This window comes from Mytilus galloprovincialis, chromosome 12 (genome assembly GCF_965363235.1).
Source record: "Mytilus galloprovincialis chromosome 12, xbMytGall1.hap1.1, whole genome shotgun sequence".
NCBI classification, from domain to species: domain Eukaryota; kingdom Metazoa; phylum Mollusca; class Bivalvia; order Mytilida; family Mytilidae; genus Mytilus; species Mytilus galloprovincialis.
The window spans coordinates 56,003,946-56,024,374 of record NC_134849.1 but is presented as its reverse complement, the minus strand read 5'-3'; the positions used below and the strand labels follow the sequence as shown (position 1 = coordinate 56,024,374).

At 32.6% G+C, this 20,429-nt stretch overlaps 1 protein-coding gene across 2 annotated transcripts in view; it reads right to left on the bottom strand.

Moving 5' to 3' along the window:
• LOC143055557 (interferon-gamma-inducible GTPase 10-like) overlaps positions 1–20,060 on the bottom strand; it is a 67,144-nt gene extending 47,084 nt beyond the window's left edge. For both annotated transcript variants that reach the window (XM_076228711.1, XM_076228712.1), the window contains exons 1-3: positions 19,929–20,060; positions 3,394–3,427; positions 952–1,126 (exon numbers count right to left, since the gene is read on the bottom strand). The gene's annotated coding sequence lies outside the window, so the exon portion shown is untranslated. The remainder of the gene's footprint in view (positions 1–951; positions 1,127–3,393; positions 3,428–19,928) is intronic.
• Positions 20,061–20,429: the final 369 nt, after the last annotated feature.

The window sequence follows — 20,429 nt, the reverse complement described above, 5'->3', positions numbered from 1 at the left end:
GAAAATAGCCGCCTTTTTGTATTTCAAAAATAGATCAAAACAAAATTTTGCTAAGTACACCAAGTCATTCAAATATGTTGATTTTTGTGCACCCATCATCAAGTCCACTGTGTTGTGTGCAATACTGGAAAATATTTTAGAACGTACGGCAGCCATTTTGATATAAACCGCCATATTGAATTTTGAGGGTGGGTCCATAGCTAATATTACTCAGTACACAAAAATGTACCATCATGCAAAAATTGGTGCTTTCCTCATTATTTGAGCATTTTTTTCACCGATCGGCCGGACTATACGGTACTACATGTGCCAGTGCGTTACTTGTTTGAATTAATGAAGTTATCAGTTTGTTGGTATTTAGACTTGTTCATACCTCAATGGTTAACATAAGATTTTAATTTGATTTAAATCTCGTACATTTGAATGTCTTCCTTTTGACCATTTAAAGGAAGGTTCGCCAATCGCTATATATTTGCATCAAACCTTTAGAAATCTGTATTAAAGGGTCAACGTATTATAGAGGAAAATGCTACAAGTTATCTATTGATTTTCTGTTAGGAATACATATATTATTTTATCCTTTATTTCCAATTCATCTCATTCTACTAACAAACTATTTTCTTTTTTAAATCATTTCCAAAACACTATAAGTACATGTTTATAAAGTCAGCTGCAATTATATGGATCCTATCCCATCTTTCTCCTTTGACAAAAACTTAAAACATTTTACAGCTTTTAAGTTGACATCCATTTAAACAACGTTTAAGTAGAGGCTGTTACAAGTGCTTTCAGCCATTTCCCAAAACGGGCTGAAAAAAAGGATCGTGACTCAACTTCATATGCACTTTGGTACCACAGCTAACTCTTTCTTTGCTTACAAACTACATTTCTAGCAGGGTAAAATAAGAAAATCGGTACCACTAAATTTCCTGATCAATATTTAAAACTTACCTGCATGGGACAATATTCCTCTGTTCTATAAGATATTAAACTAGTACTCCGTCATACATTGAAATCTGTTTACTTAGGGCCAACAGAATACACTTGTAGGTCAACTAACAAACAAATATCATAAATCCATTGTTGTGTTATATTGTCCACCTGTGATCGAGCCTGTGATGGTTACCTGAAACAAATGACAGGTAGTATTTAAAGCCTCCAGGTAAATATCTATAATTCACATCAATGTTAAATTCAATTGTATGGTTCCGTTTTATTCAAGTGATTATAATAAAATTCTTGCAACTCCCAATTGATGGATTTAGGCTCACGATATTTGGGACCTTTCGATAACACATTTCGTAGAGAAGTGTTATTAACAATGTTAAGGTCACCGGTAATAACGTGGCCAGCAGGATTATATGTGAATTTGGAACTAGCACAAGTGCAATCAGGAGGTTTAGACTTGAAGTCGTCAATATCGAGATCCTGCAAAACGCGTTTGTAATTGAAAATTTTAGTTGCAATAGGTTTGGTATAGGTATAAGAAATTATTGGTACAGACTGGTCTTTGAAATAAGGAGGTATTTTCGATTGCACTAATTTATAATGAAGGATATTGCCTAGGTTGACGCCATCGAGACCTTTGTTGGCAAAGGAAAGATTAAGAAAAGACTTTTTCTCTTTTTCATCTTTTCCAATGCGAACTGGCTTGAAAAGTCTGTGACTTGCAATATCCGAAATTATAGCTTCAAGTTTGTATTGGTTTGAATGAGGGTTTGTAACAGTGGATTCCAAACATAAATTGAACAGAGAATGAAGTTTTGAAAGGGGTAATGAATAAAGTTTCGTGCGAATGTGATGAATACCTAACGGCTTTTGTATGAATTGCAGCAAGTCATTAATAGAGACATCATGCAGAGAAGGTGATGTATAATGACGATGACCATGACTGCGTCTACGTCGAGGAGTCGAGTTGAAAATATTCATCACATTCACCGAGTTACACGAAGGACTAGATAGAATATCATACCATCAATTTTGTCATTGCAGCTATAAGGTGTTGCAGTTCCCAATTGTCTAATCCAGTAGTTTTCTTTTTGTCTACGGAGAGTCGTTGAAAGATTAGGATTATTAGAGCTATGGTATATATTTTCGATAATGCGAACTGTCATAGAAACGATGGAATGATCGGGCTGATTGAAATGCTGGTATAGAATGTCGTTAGCATTAAGGTTAATGTCTGATCTATGACCGCACATACGTTTGTTAAGCCTTCCTTTCGTTTCACCGACGTATACCAATCCGCAAAGGTTGCACTCTAATTCGTAGACGACATTTATCGATTTACAATTCAGATCATCGTAACTTCTGGTAAAGTATGACTTCTTGGTCAAATTGCTAGTGAATTCAGCATCTGTAATTAAAATAGCACAAAAAATGCAGCCTTTGGTCTCACATTTTGAAATGCGACAGTGTTGTACTGTGTCATCAAACACCAAAATGTCTTTAAGGAGAACTGAACATGGCTGTATATGTGTAATATTGCTATTGTCACTAGGACGATGATCTGAATGAGTCGTGTTTGAGATATTTGTCATGTCTGGTGATGAGGGGACACCTGCCGTATCAGACGACACCGTGTCCATGGTGACGTCTGTTTCGGACCTTTTTTATACTGAGCGACGTCCGCGCCAGTTTGCTGTTTGATCTTCGTAAGTTCATGCAATAGTGGTTTTGCTACTGGGCGGATGATGTCCTCGGGGATAAAATGTCCACCAGCAGAAACATCGACCCAGTGGTAATAAAAGAGGGACGAAAGATACGAAAGGGACAGTCAAACTCATAAATCCAAAACAAACTGACAACGCCATGGCTAAAAACGAAAAAGACAAACGTAAAAACAATAGTACACACGACACAACATAGAAAACTAAAGAAAAAACAACACGAACCCCACCAAAAACTAGGGGTGATCTCATGTGCTCCGGAAGGGTAAGCAGATCCTGCTCCACATGTGGTACCCGTCGTGTTGCTTATGTGATTACAAATCCGGTAAATATTCTAATTCGGTAGGTCATATTCATGAAAGGGAAGGGGATTGTAGTTACGACGTAAGGAACATATCCGATATCATTTGTGAAACGGTTATTCCATAACGGTCAACCAACTCGTGATGGCGTCCGTAAAATTTACGAAGGGATGATTTCAACTTCACCATTTGGAACTCTTGGATTAATAATGGATTCCGTGTGAGCAGCAAACCTCTATCAAGAAAATCATGATAGGAAATGCAAGCACGGGAATATCGTATCAATTGGGAGATATATACCCCGTATGCAGGTGCTGCTCTCCGCTAATATTGTTTCAATATTTTTCTACACTTTCATAACTTGTACAATTCTTTTGATATCATATTACCTTTCTTAAACTATATTTTTTATTTTAACATACTTGTTATCTATGTTCTTGCACAACTGTGTAATATCTGTGGAGCAATAAAAACATTACAGTGAGTTATCAGAGCAATCTATGCTAATTGCATTAATACATAGTATATCACCTAATCATCTATAAATATATTAAACACTTCTGTACATCATGGTAGTCTGGTTGTCTGGAATATTATAAGGCACAATGCTGATTGAACTCTCCCATCTTTTTTACAACTCTATCTGATATTGTTTTCAAATTGATAAATTATGTGCACTGTGGCTGCAAAATCATAGATATCTGGTGCAGATCCAGAATTTTGAAAAAGGAGAGGGCCCTTTCAAGACCATGTAGGAGTTATCTGAGGACTTAAAAATTGACCATCAATGAAACTCCATAAGGGGCTCACCTGCCTCGATCTGCCCCTATATACCCCTTTAGATATGATGACTAGATATTATGGATTGGTATAACCTTTGTACATTATACATTTTTTCGTAGACAGCGTAATTAAGCCGTGTCAGAGAACCAATTTGATAAATTTTTACTGAGAAAGTCTAAAACTCCCAGAAAATAACATTGGGAAGGTAAAATCTTTCAAGATAAACAAAACAAAAATCATGAACATGAGGATAGCATATGTGTATTTTTATTTCTAAAATTTGTATATTGGTATTGAACGGTATGTGTTGCTTGAATGTACCAACGTTACATACGTATTGCCTAAACAAATTCGTATCACATTGCAATAAAAAAAATCTTGTCAGCAGCTATTCAATACTAGATACCAAACAACCACTTTTGTGTCACTAAGGCATGTAAGGGTCACTGTTTCATTCAGGTATTGCTTTATGACTAACTGTCAGTTAACTATTCTTTCTGTTATTATTTATCAAAATATGTCTAACATTGTAGCCAACTGTCAAGAAATAAGCACATCAAAAAGACCTGTTTTTTTTTTAAAAACTATAACGTTGTGTACTTAAAACTAATGACGGAAAGAATCTGCATAAACTGAATACACAACATTGCAACTAAACAATTCAGACTTTTACAGGGAAAAATATAACATTGTTTATGTACGGACGTTGATTTGTCTGTTCTGACTGTAAAAATAGTCAATAAAATTAAGAGTGGAAATGGGGAATATGTTCAAGAGACAACAACTCGACTTAAGAGCAGAAAACAGCCGATGGCAGCCAAATGGTCCTCAACACAGGGAGAAAATCCTACACATGAAGGTGTGCATTTTCTGTTCCTAACAATAATATTTAACAGTTTAGTGACAATGGACGTCATAATTAAGACAAACGAAGATCAGGGGCTCCTGACTTAGGACAGAAGCAAAAATGCGAGGGGGGGGGGGTGTGTTAAAACATATTTTGTGAGATCTCAACTCTCCCCTATACCTCTAGCCAATGCAATACGCACAGTAACAATGACATCCGAGATCCAGACTTTAATAAAACTGATTGAAATATTACGTTTTCATCATATGAAAATCAAGTACAAAAATAAATGAAGACTCATAATATTTTATACAAATATAAGTTTACCTTAGATAATAGTGTTCAATTCCATTTAAATAAATCGTTTTATCAGCTTATTTACAGATCGAAGATGTATATCAATCGGGAATTACTTTAACTCTGAAAGCACTGAAACACTTATTTCCTCCTATCATTCACATATTAGATACATGTATGTTAGAAACAGTAAACGACAAGGAAAGAAAATAAATTGAAAACAGTAACTTCATTCAAAGCCCCGTTAAAAATTGAAGAGGAAGTTTTTAAAGGATGAATGATTACAAACAAAAACTTTTAAACATAATAAATGTCATATTTTACGTGAAGTAAACAATACGTGATTTGATTTAGTTTCGTAAAGGAAGATTTTGTTTAACTTATTTGTGCAGTTTTTGGTATCATAAAGTTTAAATACTAAATAGTAAATATACATTTCATTTAATGCATCCCGTTATCAGATATAGTCGAAATCCTCATTCGGAATATCCATGTTAGTCCGTTTATTTTCGTTTAGATGAAGTTGTTCTAGAGAAGTGTCGGTTGATTGAGTGGTAAAGAATAACTGGATTATTGTACAAACAATACTGATTTTAATTTACTGCATTTGGTTGCTAAGACATTTAGGAAATTATTTTAAATTAAGGTATACAATTTCTTATGTAAATTTCTAACTTCAGTTTGTTCCTTTTTCAGTTTTATCGGGTTGTCAGTAAGATGCAGATGGACACTTCACAACTGTTATGTCGAATGGAAACGTACAAAACAATGGGAAAAACAAAAGAAGACAGTTTTGCAATCAACAAAGTTCTGTCTGCTATTATTTTCATTGTCAAGTATCTAAAATAAGAATTTTTTTACTTAAGAACACAATCAATAACCAAATGTCAGTCAGTGTACCATATCATCTTAAAGTAAACCATCAGGAAATAATTATATCGGAAACGTTACGTATGTATTGACAGTCAGTTTATTATCACATAGGTAGCAAACGTGGAATGTAAATATTTTAAAAGGTTAAAGGCAAATAGGGTAAAGACACATATCTTTTGTTGCATCATGTGATTATGCAGTAAACAAAAACATATTTGTGGAAATTGTTTAACATTTTATAACTCCAACATCTTAGCAAATGCTTACACTATCCATTTGAAGTGTAGTTTTTTAATAATATTTGGAAAAAACAAATGGTATATTTGTTATTTGAAAATATGATTCAAACTAGCTCTCATCAATTGGATTTACTCATAGATCCCTAAACAAAGTGACAGATTAAGTTATCTTTGTGTGTATCTTGTAGATCAATTATGTCCGTTCTTTTTCAATGTGTTTTACCGTTTCGTTAAATGCTGGCCAAGATTAGGGGTAGTGTTAAAAAAACCACAACTATGTTTAACCTGATCACATTCTGCATGTTCCTGTTTCCAACTAGGGGTCTGTTCATTTAATCCAGTGCGTGTTCATGTTGTTAATTGTTCCCTTTTGGCAAAATGTCGTGTTTTTGTAAAAAGATTAAAACAGTTATTAAAATTTGTCGATATCTTTTATACAAAATGATAACGGCGATATACCCTACATCTTTAATTCGAGTGTGTTACTGTTGTATTTCACAACATTATAACAAATACATCTGTTAAATGGAGTCCTTGTGATATTTTTAGGGTCTAAGACGTTTATTGTGTCGAACCGAATACCTGTATTATCCTGATATTTTGAAAAAAACAAAGTCATACCGCGGTGTTGTCGTTAATTGTTCACTTTATTACACACATACATTTAAACGGCAATATTTTATTACTTTTCAGACAATTTGCAGGACAAGATTTCAAGTCAAATGTTAAAGACAGCAGTCGAGAAGTATTGTTGGTACTTAAAAATTGTCGGTAAAATGTCTGGAAATATGAAGGAAAATGAAAAAAAGCAATGACGAGAGCTTCCAGCAATTTTATACATTTACCTTTTAATTCATTTAATTCTTTTTTAATGCATTGCTCAAATTAACTGATCTCTTTGTCTTTTTAACTAATATTGAAATTAGGATTAAATAATGTGTGAATATTGTTTAATTGACGATGACATGAAACATGATTACGCATTGCATGTTTATTTATCCATTAGTATTAGTAATGAATCAAATGTCACATTGCTATGATCTTCTTTTAATGAACTTCTTAAGAGTGCTTGTTCGTCTGGTCAAGGGTTTTTATATGTTCAACTGATCATAAACGTTCACGCTTTTATCTGTGTCGTTATTTTTTATTGTTCGTATTCCAAAGTATCTTTATTCTTCTTCATTGCAGTATTTTCTTCGATTGGTTCATGTTTAAGATATTCTTCTTTTGAAACCATTGTCTTAGAGGAGCAGTTAGTTAGATCAGGTTTAACAACATGTAATTGATCATGTGCTGTCATCTTTGTATCTTTGTTGGCTTTATCTAATTGTTCGTATTCCGAAGTAACTGTATTTTTATTTACATTTATCGAGTCTTCGATAAGTTCATAGTTGCTATATACTTCTCTGGAAAAAGAAGTTTTGGGCTGGTCATTACTCGGGTCAGGTTCTACAATACGTGTAACGTGCAACTGATCATAAGCTTTCATTTTTCTCTCTTCATCACTTATATCATCTAACTGTTTGTAATCAGAAATTATTGTGTCGTTAGATGTATCCCTTTCGTTTATGTTACGATAATTTCGACTTGCTGAATCAAATGATTACTGTTCCTTTGAATTTTTCCTGCAATAAGAGTGAGTGACTAAAAGAGAGAACCATGTCAAAGATGCTCGATACTCTTAATCTTCTCATAAGAGTGTGTGTTTTTTGATCGGCGAAAACAACCTCATCAACCATATCAGCATATGACTGTATTCACGTATTGATTATCTCTAATTCCACTTTCATCTGTGTTATGTGTAGAATATGTATGATGATTTGATAAATTTGTTTTATAACATTTTAATTGGTGCTTTTGGTAATTTAAGTGTAAATCTTTAATCTTAATATTTCGCCGAAAGAAAAAACAAATCTCATATTCCTACGACAGTACGCTTGTTGTACTAATAACAAAATATTTCACTATGAACTTGTGAGTACGCATTACCTTGTTTGCCTTTCTTAGAAACAGAGAACAATTAGAACAAAGCAAAATACACAAATCACATGTTTAAACTTCATGGTATATAAGTTGTTGCTATCTAAAAAAATGGAAGTTATTCCTGACTACAAAGAAAACAATCAATTCAGATGTTATTTTGGGTACGAGAAAATTAGAAAATACACAATAAGGAAATAATTATATCAAGTTTATAAGAACAATGTAAAGATGCCTCCGTTCATGTTAAAGTCTTTTCGGGAAATCCAGTGACTGGATGCACGTACAATTATTAGATATGTAAATCGTTCAGGTCAATATAGTCATTTAATTAAAACTGGTATGTCAAACGTAGACGGCGGTGATAATTCTTCAAAACACTATTGTTGAATATGTCAATAGGAAGACAACACACTAACACAGAATAATTATTTAACACACTCGCAGATCTTTCAGAAATACGGGTCGAAAATAGTGTAATGTATGTATATATAAATGAGATTAAACATGGATATTACTATGTCGATTGTGGGGAGGGGGCAGATGTTCACGTGTTTTTTCTTGGTTCAAACATATTTTGCGTGTCAAGGGTGGTACTTTTTTATTGGTTTAATATAGACAAATTGAATTATAAACTTTGAAGTATGCTATCATTAAATCTGTTTTGATCAGATACAAATAAAAAAGATGGCGTCAAATGTATTTCACATACATTAATTTAACGTGTAATTAGAGTAAACCTTCTTCGCCCTTTGCGAAAATATAAAACAATGAGAAAAAAAAATTAGTCAAATCGCAAACTGTCACATCATGCCGTGATTGGTTATTGGTGTGTCTTATTACAAAGAAAACAATAATTATTCAAATGTCATTCAGTGTATCATATTACTTTAGAATTTGAAAGTAAACTACTAGTCCTAGATGCCTGATCTTTTTTTTTAGTTGCTAGTGTCTTTGGACTAGCTGTCACAAACTGCGAGTACTCTGTACTTAGTGTCTTATGATTGATGTAATGAATAAGTACCCGATCACGTCTACATGTATTTGTAGTATTTGTATTTTTAACCATCTGATGCGTTAAGCCTTTTCAACTGATTTTTTTAGTTCGTTCTAATGTTGTACTGCTACACCACTGTCCAAGGTTAGGGCGAAGGTTAGGATCCCACTAACATGTTCAACCCCGCCATATTCTGTATGTATGTACCTGTCCCAAGTCAAGAGCCTGTAATTCAGTGGCAGTCGTTTGTTTCTGTATTATATATTTGTTTTTCCGTTCAATTTTTGTATATTAAAAAGGCCATTAGTTTTTGCGGTTGAATAGTTTTATATTGTCATTTCGGGGCCTTGTATAGCTGACTATCCTGTATGGAATTTGTTCATTGTTGAAGGCCGTACTGTGACCCATAGTTGTTAACTTCGATTCTGTGTCATTTGGTTTCTTGTGGAGTGTTGTGTCATTGGCAATCATACCACATCTTCTTTTTTATCAGTAAATAAGTCTATCGGAATTTTAATTGTGTATTAATAGTTTTGTGTTGAAATACAATTTTATTTTTCATAGATACTATTAGTCCACATAATCATGACGTCTTGAAAGGCTATTATATTTTTTTTCTTTGACGCCTTGCATTGACGTCATAACGCCGAACTCATATTTTCAGTTGGACTTTGAGAGGGAATTTACTGCTTTATTAGACATGTTCACCGTAAGCCGATACCGAAACCGCAACCGATACCGAAACCAAATATAAGTAGTGAGGTAAATTGTAAATGTTTGTTATGTTTAATTAACTCTACCCTTTTACTCGATTGTATTGTATGAATTTTGAATACACTAGATGGAGTTTTACTTCAATTCAACAATTTATATAATCTATAATAAAAAAGGTGAAGTTAAATTCAACTAGTATTTAAAATATTAATGCAAGTAATATCAATGAAGATGTGGATTCAATTTTATTTATGATTAACATTAATCCTGAAATAAATTTCGTCAAAGGGAAATAACTGTACATAGTTCTACAATACGTTCAATATCGTTCCGATTATAATTACTGTTGTGATTTTTATAATCCTGGTACCTTTGATAACTATTTACTATTGTCACTGTATATCCAGAATGAGAAATAAAAAAAAACTAAACAAATATGACAGGTATGAGGTTAGAAAGATCGACTATTTAAATAAAATCATCAATATTATGAAAAAAATAAGATTATTTTTAGTATGAACTAATAAATAATTAATAATCAAATGCCACATTTAGACGAACGTTACCTTTATAAGCTAATAATTCTTATATCATTTGCATATCTATAAATACTTGAATTGGATTGGTCAAGTAGACTTTTTCTATTGGTTTACACTTCGATAAACCATGTTTCCGAAACTACTTTTGTAATCTATTCATGCGCGATACACATTTTGGCAGGGATACTGAGATTTTCAGCAAGTTGAGATTTTAAAACAATTGCATAACAGTTGTTTCTATTCTAATGCATATATAACCAAAAAAAAAGAAATAAAATAAATGCACTAAAGCTTCGAAAATGTATAAAAAATATAATTTAAATAAATTTCCTGGAAATTTCACGAATGATTTTGCGAATTTACGTCATGGCAAAACACGACGTCATACGATTGAAAACTTTCAGACGGAAGATTATTTCGTTACTTGTGCGCTTCCAATACGCATAGTATCTAATTAAAATTAACTTTTTGAGGTAGGTGCTAGTTCATTTTAGATTCTGTTGCATTTATCGAACATTTGAGTTTATTTTAGAAAGTCAAGATGGCGGCGTACTCCTTAGTTACAACATGCCGTTGTGCTTTTGATGGTACATATAGTAGCCATCAAAGTAATAATGTAAATTAATAATCGCGTATGTTTGGTTGAAGAATTATAAGGATTAAACACATTTTTTCTAGAGGTCTCTAACTCACAAACTTGACATAAAAGTCCTTCGGACTTTTATTCAGTTTGTGAGTTAACCGCCCCGGTTTACACATCAATAACCTCTAGAAAAAATGTGTTTAATCCTATAATACTTAATATGTCGAAGTCACATAGATCGCTTTGTTCCCGTTATCAAATTCGTGTTGAAATATAAGTATAACCTGTGCTCTCGATATATAGCTTTGATGAAAGGTCTGCTTCACTGATCGCATCCAAGCAAGGACTGTTTGATTCCGTAACAAGTGTCTGATATATTCCATTAAATAAAGGCAACAGTAGTATACCATTGTTCGAAACTCATAAATCAATTGAGTAAAAGGCAGATCCGGGTTACAAACTAAAACTGAGGGAAACGTATCAAATATAAGAGGAGAACATCGACACAAAAGAAACACAACATTAAAATGTAACACACACAGAAACGAACTATAAGATAACAATGGCTATTTCCTGATTTGGTACAGGACATTTTAAGAAAACAATGGTTGGTTGAACCTTGTTTTGTGGCATGCTAAATGTTGTTAAAGCTATATCGAAAATATCTGAAATATGATGTGCAGTAATGCTTATATTTATTCTATATAATATATTTGCTTTTCAAAATAGTATTGATACAAGGAAAACTATATATATTTGGGTTTCAGAGAAAACTAATGTTTGTTTCTGAGCGGTTAGTCCCACCAACGATAACAACAACACATTCTAAAAAATTAAGGTCTTTCATTAATTTCGTTAAAAAAAGACAAATGGAAATGCAGAGACTGATGTTGTTATTTTGAACACTTTCATTTAATGTAGAAAGAACTTTCCAGCCCAATTCATTTTAATATGGATGCGATCAGTCCACACGAGATAATACTGTGTCATCGTGATTGTTACTAACTTGCCGATACCATATATATCCATCTGAACATCCTATTGCAACATCATATACTGGAAAGCTGCTACGCGATCAAAATGCAGTAATCCGCGATCACGCAAAATTGTCAATGAAAAGGTTCGTGCAAGAAGAGTTAATGTAGAACATTCCGTAATAAAAGGAAAATTTATTAAATAAAAGATTATATATATAAACATTGTCGGAACGATATTGCAGCTATTGCAAAACTTTGTGCAGCTCTACCATACAACACAACTTACTTCATGATTAGTGTACACCATCAATGAATTGTATACATAGTTATCAAATGTACCAGGATAAGCATCTTTAATTGCATGTTAAAAGAGGGACGAAAGATACCAGAGGGACAGTCAAACTCATATTTGTTTTACATCTAATCCGTCCGTTTTACTTATTTTGCATTTACACTGCATCATAGACTAGATTCATTCGTTCAGTGTATAAATGTTGGCTTGTTTTTGTTAATAAGTCTTCTGATGGATTTAAGCCAATACAATTACTTATTTATAGTGTGTCTTTCTATGTTTTGATATTACAATGTTGTTTCAGGTAAAGGTGAAAGTCAGTTTACACGTTTAAACCTGCTGCATTTGTTTGGACCTGTCCATAAGTGTTCCTCGTTTCTCGTTTCTTTTTATATAGACTAGACTGTTAGTTTTCTTGTCTGAATTGTCACTAGTCATTGTTGGTGCATTGTATAGCTTGCTGTTAGGTGTGAGCCAAGGCTCTTGGTAAAAGGCAGACTTTCTTTTTTAATTGTGACTTGGATGGAGGGTCGTCTCATTGTCTCATGGCACTCATACCACATCTTTTAATATCTATATTAGCCTTCTTGTGAATAAAGGATATCAATTCATGTTTGAAATGATAATACCATAACAATGATTAGGCGACCAAGTAAAATAATAATCCTCGTTACTTCTATCAACACTTATCAAAATTGCCAAAAATTAAATAATTCCGTTTTAAGTATATGCAGAAAATTAAAACTGACACCGCTCAAAGGAACACATTTCTTTGTAAGTGTTATCTCCCCGAAAACTATTTTCTTTTGTTTTCTAGTCCATTGCTACCGTAAGGGATAAAAACAAAATTACTTCTCCAATTTGCTCCATTCATCATCAGGATCTTTAGAATAATTTTGACGAAAGATACAAATGTATCTAGAGATTCCATATGAGAATTGTTTCCCTTTATAGATTTGACATAAGGGAAATGTAAATTAGCCTATAAACTAGAGGTGAAATTAACCAAAGATTTCTTTTATCCTGGGTCCACCAAAAAAGTAGGTCAAGGCCAAAGTACAAGGTCATGTTTTATTTGTTTGCTTTTGATTGTGAATGCTACTATTTTCATTAAATTGTTAATTGCGATATGTCGTAGCAGGACATTTTTTTTCGACCCGGTGCAGTTCCATTTATTATGATTGTTGTCCCTTCTAATGTTAAAAAATTATGTATTGTAATATAACTTCTTAACCATACATAGTAGAGACTTACAGATGGGTGCGGTCCTAACCTTGACAAAAGTTAACTTAGAGTTAACTTGTTGACTGCTTTTTAAGTTAACTTGAGAATTTTTAAGCAGACCAGCACGTTAACTTCGTCTACGGTGGACCAGACCTACGGTCCGCTTTTTTATGACTGCTGCAGACCTATCGACGGGTCTGTTCCATACCAGACCTGTGGACAAGTCTGCTTTTGACCAGTCCTGAGGACAGGTCTGCTTCTGACCAGACCTGTGGACAGGTCTGCTTCTGACCAGACCTGTGGACAAGTCTGCTATTGACCAGACCTGGGGACATGTCTGCTTATGAAATGTTATCGTTTTTGCGACCTTCCATATCAGACTTGAGCTTTATTAAAATATGTATATACAACATTCGCATTGTTCTTCCCAAGAAGGCCTCTGATAGCAAATTTCTTTACTCGCTATACTTTACTAGTTAGACATTATTCATAACAACACAATTCTTTCTTTTTTTTTTATTTTATATATTCTTATAAACAGTAGTCAATTACAAAGTGCTATCATATTTTTTTAATTAGAAATTAGGGTTGTCCAACGCATCGGAACAACATTCGTATATCATGGGATATCATCATCTTTGTCGACGTTACGTTCCCCGTTTTTTTACCTGTCCCTTCATAATTTTTACTTTACGCATTTATACATGCATGGATATTTCATTGTTATTCTTCTTGTTTGGATTGGATTTACTATTCTTTTTCCGCAGAATATTCTAACGAAAATTGTACAGTGTCCGGATATGTACGATGTGGTAAAACTACCAACAATCTCGTCAAATCCGTCAGATTTGTCGAGAGATTTGTGCACATGAATGAAATAGTTGTCACTTGACGTTTAACCACAAACAAAATCAATCAACCGACATAATAGATTAACAGTATACTATTACCAGAAGAGAACCTCAAATACATTTTTTATTAAAAAGCACAAATGAATTCAGACATGTCAGTGTTGGTACATTGTACATGTACTTGGATGAGGCGGCCTAATAGTTTCGTTTTACACACCCTAGTGACTGTTCAATATTATGAATACAGAGATGAAACGCTGACATTCTCAATGTATGCGTGGAAAAAATTGCATTATTTTTTTTCCTTATTGCTTACATTTGCCGTCCTACTAACATGTTCACAGGAGTGCCAGGAGAAGACATAATTAGGCGCCATCCCAACAGGGGTCATTTATTTTATACATTGAATCCAGACATCAAAATATGGCTGATTTACTGTGCGGATATATATAGATTTTTAAATTAAAGTGCACATATGCAGGTCAGTTTTTGGTCGATGCAGTCAAATAATTTTGTTGTATAAAGTCAGCATGAGCATGATGAGGTATCAAATCTACTGAAATTTTGTTACGTATCAATATTTTGAATAAAAGGAGGACATGCTGACATCCAAAATTAATGCGAACAAAAATTTGTTGTTATTATATTGCAATATTAATATTACTGTCCATTGTATTATACATTGAATCCTGACATAAAAAAATATGGTTGATTTACTATGCTGGTATATAGATTTACAAATTAGAGTACACATATGGTCAGTTTTGGTCTTGGTCAATGCGGTCAAATTATTTTATTGTACAAGTTAGCATGAGGTATTAAAACTATTGAAATTTTGTTACGTATCAATATTTTGAATATAAGGAGGACATGCTGGCAATCTAAATTTATGCAAAACAAAAATTTGTTGTTATTGCAATATTGCAATCCAATATACATTGAATCCAGACATAAAAAATATGGCTGAATTACTATGCTGGTACATAGATTTACAAATTAGAGAACACATATGGTCAGTTTTGGTCTTGGTCAATGCGGTCAAATTATTTCATTGTACAAGTCAGCATGAGGTATCAAAACTGTTGAAATTTTGTTACGTATCAATATTTTGAATATAAGGAGGATATGCTGGCACCCTAAAATTATGCGTAACAAAAATTTGTTGTTATTGTATTGCAATATTGCAATCCATTGTATTATACATTGAATCCTGGCATAAAAAATATGGCTGAATTACTATGCAGTTATATATGGTATATAGATTTACAAATTTAATTGCACATATGGTCAGTTTTGGTGGAAGCACTCAAAATATTTTGTTGTACAAGTCAGCATGAGGTATCAAAACACTGTAATTTTGATATGTATCAATATTTTGAATAAAAGGAGGACATTCTAGCACCCTAAATGTATGTGAACACAAATTTGTTGTTATTGTATTGCAATATTGCTGTCCATTGTATTGTACATTGAATCCTAACACAAAATATATGGCTGATTTACTATACAGGTATATAACTTTACAAATTAAAGTTTACATATGGTCAGTTTTAGTTGATGCGGTCAAATAATTTTGTTGTACATGTCAACATGGTCAGCATTAGGTATCAAAACTACTGAAATTTTGTTACGTATCAATATTTTGAATTAAAGGAGGACATGCTGGCACCCTAAATTTATGCGAACAAAAATTTGTTGTTATTGTATTGCAATATTGCTGTCCATTGTATTATACATTGAATCCTGACATAAAAAATATGGCTGATTTACTATGCGGGTATATAGATTTACAAATTAAAGTGCACATATGGTCAGTTTAAGTTGATGCGGTCTAATAATTTTGTTGGACAAGTCAGCATGAGGTATAAAAACTACTGTAATTTTGTAAAGTATTTATATTTTGAATAAAAGGATGACATGCTGTCACCCTTAATTTATGCGAACAAAAATTTGTTGTTATTGTATTACAATATTGCAATCCATTGTATTATACATTGAATCCTGACATAAAAAATCTGGCTGAATAACTATGCTGGTATATAGATTTAGAAATTAAAGTGCACAAATTGTCAGTTTTAGTTAATGCAGTCAAATAATTGTGTTGTACAAGTCAGCATGAGGTATCAAAACTACTGAAATTTTGTTACATATCAAAATTTTGAATAAAAGAAGAACATGAAGACACCCTAAATTTATGCAAACAAAAATTTGAAAAAAATTGCTGATTTAGTCATACATGTTAGTATGCTGGTATATAGATTTATGAATAAAAGTGCTCACATGATCAGTTTTGGTCAACAGGGTCAGATAATTTTGTTGCACAAGTCAGCAAGAGATATTCAAACTACTGAAATTTTGTCACATATCAATATTTTTAATAAAAGGAGGACATATGCTGGCACCCTAATTTATGCAAACAAAAAATTGTTGTTATTGTATAGCAATATTGCTGTCCATTGTAATATACATTGAATCCTGACTTAACAAATATGGCTGATTTACTATGCTGGTATATAGATTTACAAATTGAAGTGCACATATGGTCAGTTTTAGTTGATGCAGTCAAATAATTTTGTTGTACAAGTCAATATGAGGTATCAAAACTACTGAAATTTTGTTACGTATCAAAATTTTGAATAAAAGGAGGACATGCTGGCACCCTAAATTTATGCAAACAAAAATTTGAAAAAATATGGCTGATTTACTATGCGGGTATATAGATTTATAAAAGAAAATGCACACATGGTCAGTTTTGGTCAACACGGTCAAAAAATTTTGTTGCACAAGTCAGCAAAAGGTATCAAAACTACTGAAATTTTGTTACGTATCAATATTTTGAATAAAAGGAGGACATGCTGGCACCCTAAATTTATGCGAACAAAAATTTGAAAAAATATGGCTGATTTACTATGCAGGTATATAGATTTATAAATAAAAGTGCACAGTTTTGGTCAACGCGGTCAAATAATTTTGTTGTACAAGTCAGCATGAGGTATCACAACCTAACTAATTTTTTTTACGCATCAATATTTTGAATAAAAGGAGGACATGCTGGCACCCTATATTTATGCAAACAAAAATATGTGGTCATGTGTTAAAATGATGCTTTCCTCTAAAATACGTCCTTTCATAGATATAAATATAGTGCAAATATGGTTGAATTTGATAGGTATTGGAATATATATTCAGTGCCCGTTATCATTGTAACTGTTCCAGACCATATGAGTATTTGGACCGTACGCGTACGGTCCGGACCGTATACGTATACTCGTACGGTCCGACCATACGCGTACGGTCGGACCGTATGAGTATACGCGTATGGTCCAGCTGATCATACGTTTTGGGATCATATGGGTTAAATTTAAACAAACATTTATCAAAATCTTTATTTTTAGTTATACAAATTGTTATTATTACAAAATAGATGGCCGATGATAAAGTGAATAAGCGAACAATTGAAATTAAATATTTGCTTAATTGTATATCCGTGAATTCTATTTTGTTACTCTGGCCGAAGGTGACACTTGCTTCTAATAAGAACGTCGTATTTTTACATTTACATGTTTTGTTAATGCGTGTTCCTTTGCGTATGCATTTCTTTTGTAAAGTTCATAAATATTCTAAAACAATTGTCCTCCCACATTATGTTTACTTCCGATAACTTCAATTTCAATGAGCATACTGAGCTGCAATTAATGAATTACCGGCCTGCAAAATACAGGAGATTAACAGATTAAATAAGCGTGATCTTTTTAAATAGTTAAAATAATAAGTTTTTATGTCAAATGCTGTTGAACTTTTTATATTAATTAAAGATAAAAGTCATGTTGATCTGTCATATACATTTGTATCTAATAAAATTGACCAACTTCTTAATATCAGTCAGACCGTACGCGTACGGTCCGACCGTATGCGTATTTTGAAAAAGTACGCATACGGTCCAGACCGTACGCGTACGGTCCAAACACTCATACGGTCTGGAACATAACCAAGATCGTTTTTTAATTTATAGATTGGCAGATCACAGATAAATTTGTGTAACAAGCAACGTTTTATGCGTACTTTATTTTCAAATAGTTGTATTAAATCCTGTTTATATAACGGAAGTATTAGTTTCACTTTATTTTCGATGTTTATACTACGAAACAAAGATATTAAAAAATCGATGTAGAACGGTCCTGGTTACAAGTTAACTTAGTGTTGAGCAGACCAGTCTAAAGTTAACTTGGGAACAGGTCTGGTTTCGATCGGATTTGTCAAATCAAAAGTTAACTTATGTTAACTTTGTGGCAGGACTGGTCTCGAAGTTAACTTATGTTAACTTTACGGCAGGACTGGTTCGAAGTTAACTTATATCAATAGCAGACCTGTTTCGAAGTTAACTTTTTGGCAGACATAAAAACAGTCCTAGGACCAAGTACGCTTTTCAAGTTAACAAGATTTTGGTCCTAGGACTGGTCAGAGCAGTCCTAAATCCGGTCACAGGTTAACTTTGACCAGTCCAAATGACTGGTTATCAAGTTAACTTGCTGTACAGGTTAGGACTGCACCCATGTAACTGTTAACTATACTGTAAGCATGGATGTTAATGAAATGTTTTTTCTTGGTTAAAGAAACTATGTATGTCAAATTTTCAAAATCTGAAAAAATTTGAATGAAATATACTTTTAACAATAATTTGAATGTCTTTTGTATTCATTGTTCAAGCTTCAACTGTAAAGTCAAATCACTCCTTTTCCTCTGAGTTGGCTAATGTGACTTCACAAAAAAGAAACAAAAGTTTGCTTTTAAACAAATATATAGTTTAAAAATTTAAAATCGTTAGTGAAACAGACTTCAACAACACTGTATCTTGTGCATTACTCTCAGTAGTTAAAAACAAATACATGTATCTAAAATATGTTGCTGTATACCATTTGTGTGTTTCATTCATTGTTGTTTACTTAAATCAGGATGTTAGTTTTCATGTTTTAATTATTTTACATTTGTCATATTTGGCCTTTTATAGCTGACTATGTGGTATGGGTTTTGCTCATTGTTGAAGGGCATATGATGAAATAAAGACAATAAATTATAATTTCTATGTCAATTTTTGTCTGGTGGAGAGTTGTCTCATTCACCATTCTACCACATCTTTTTGTTTTTATATGCAGATAGCAGACAAATTCATATGGTCATATCTGTCAATGTGCTAAAAATAAATGTTATACATGTACATATTTATAATAATTCTGTCAATGAGTACATTTGCTAATTGCATTGCACTACACATAAATTTAACAAAATATCCAGACAAAAAACTTATTTAGCAGAACCATTTTTCTATCCATAAAATTTGTAGAAGTAACAGTGAAGGTTAATCAGAGCTAACATATCTACTTTTTGACACTATGCCAAATTCAAACTGAATTTTTGAAAGTTGCTGTAAATACGTATCATGGTATATAATGTTTCTTGTCCCAAAGACAATTGAAGTACAGGGTCAGCACAATATCTTGCCAAAGAGTAACTTTGTATATTATGTGTCCATATTATTTTTTATTTTTTATTAAAACTTGTTTATTTTCCTATAATGTCTGATTCATGCTTGACAGGGCATTGCTGCTTATTTGTATTTAGAGGGGCTTCAATTTGTATTTTAGTAAATATTCTATGAAACAAAATTTGTTGCTACTGTGTTAATAGTCTACTGCACAGAGTTTCAAAGAAAATTTTGCACTTAAGAATATTTGCATGAAACATACATCTATATAAATCTCACCTTAATTGATTAAAACTGTACATCCATACTTTCTTCCATTCAAACTCTTTTCTGATGTAGATTTCATCTTTAAAATAGATTTCACAGCCTGTAGTGATGTTGACTTCTCTTATCTGTTTCAGGTGAGTTTCAGCTGTTCTGTGAAATTACAAGTTATCTTTTAATTTAATTAACAACAATACTTCAATTTTCATGTAATATTAATTAGATACTCCTTACACAGTAAAGTAAATATATGTGCTATGTATGAGTCACCATTTATCAGAACAGGAATTGGGTTTATAGAGAGAATAACAAACAAAACAAAGATAAGGAGCGGGACCAAACCTATAGCAAACATAATTAAAAAAAATGATGAAACATAATAAAAAAACGTTGATTGTGTTTTTGTTGCCTGATTCCAGTGGCAAATAGTTCATGCATGTTCAGGACAAATATAATAGAACTCAAAGGATAAAGAAAACGTGAAATGGTAAAAGCTAAAAGATATAGAATTATAGA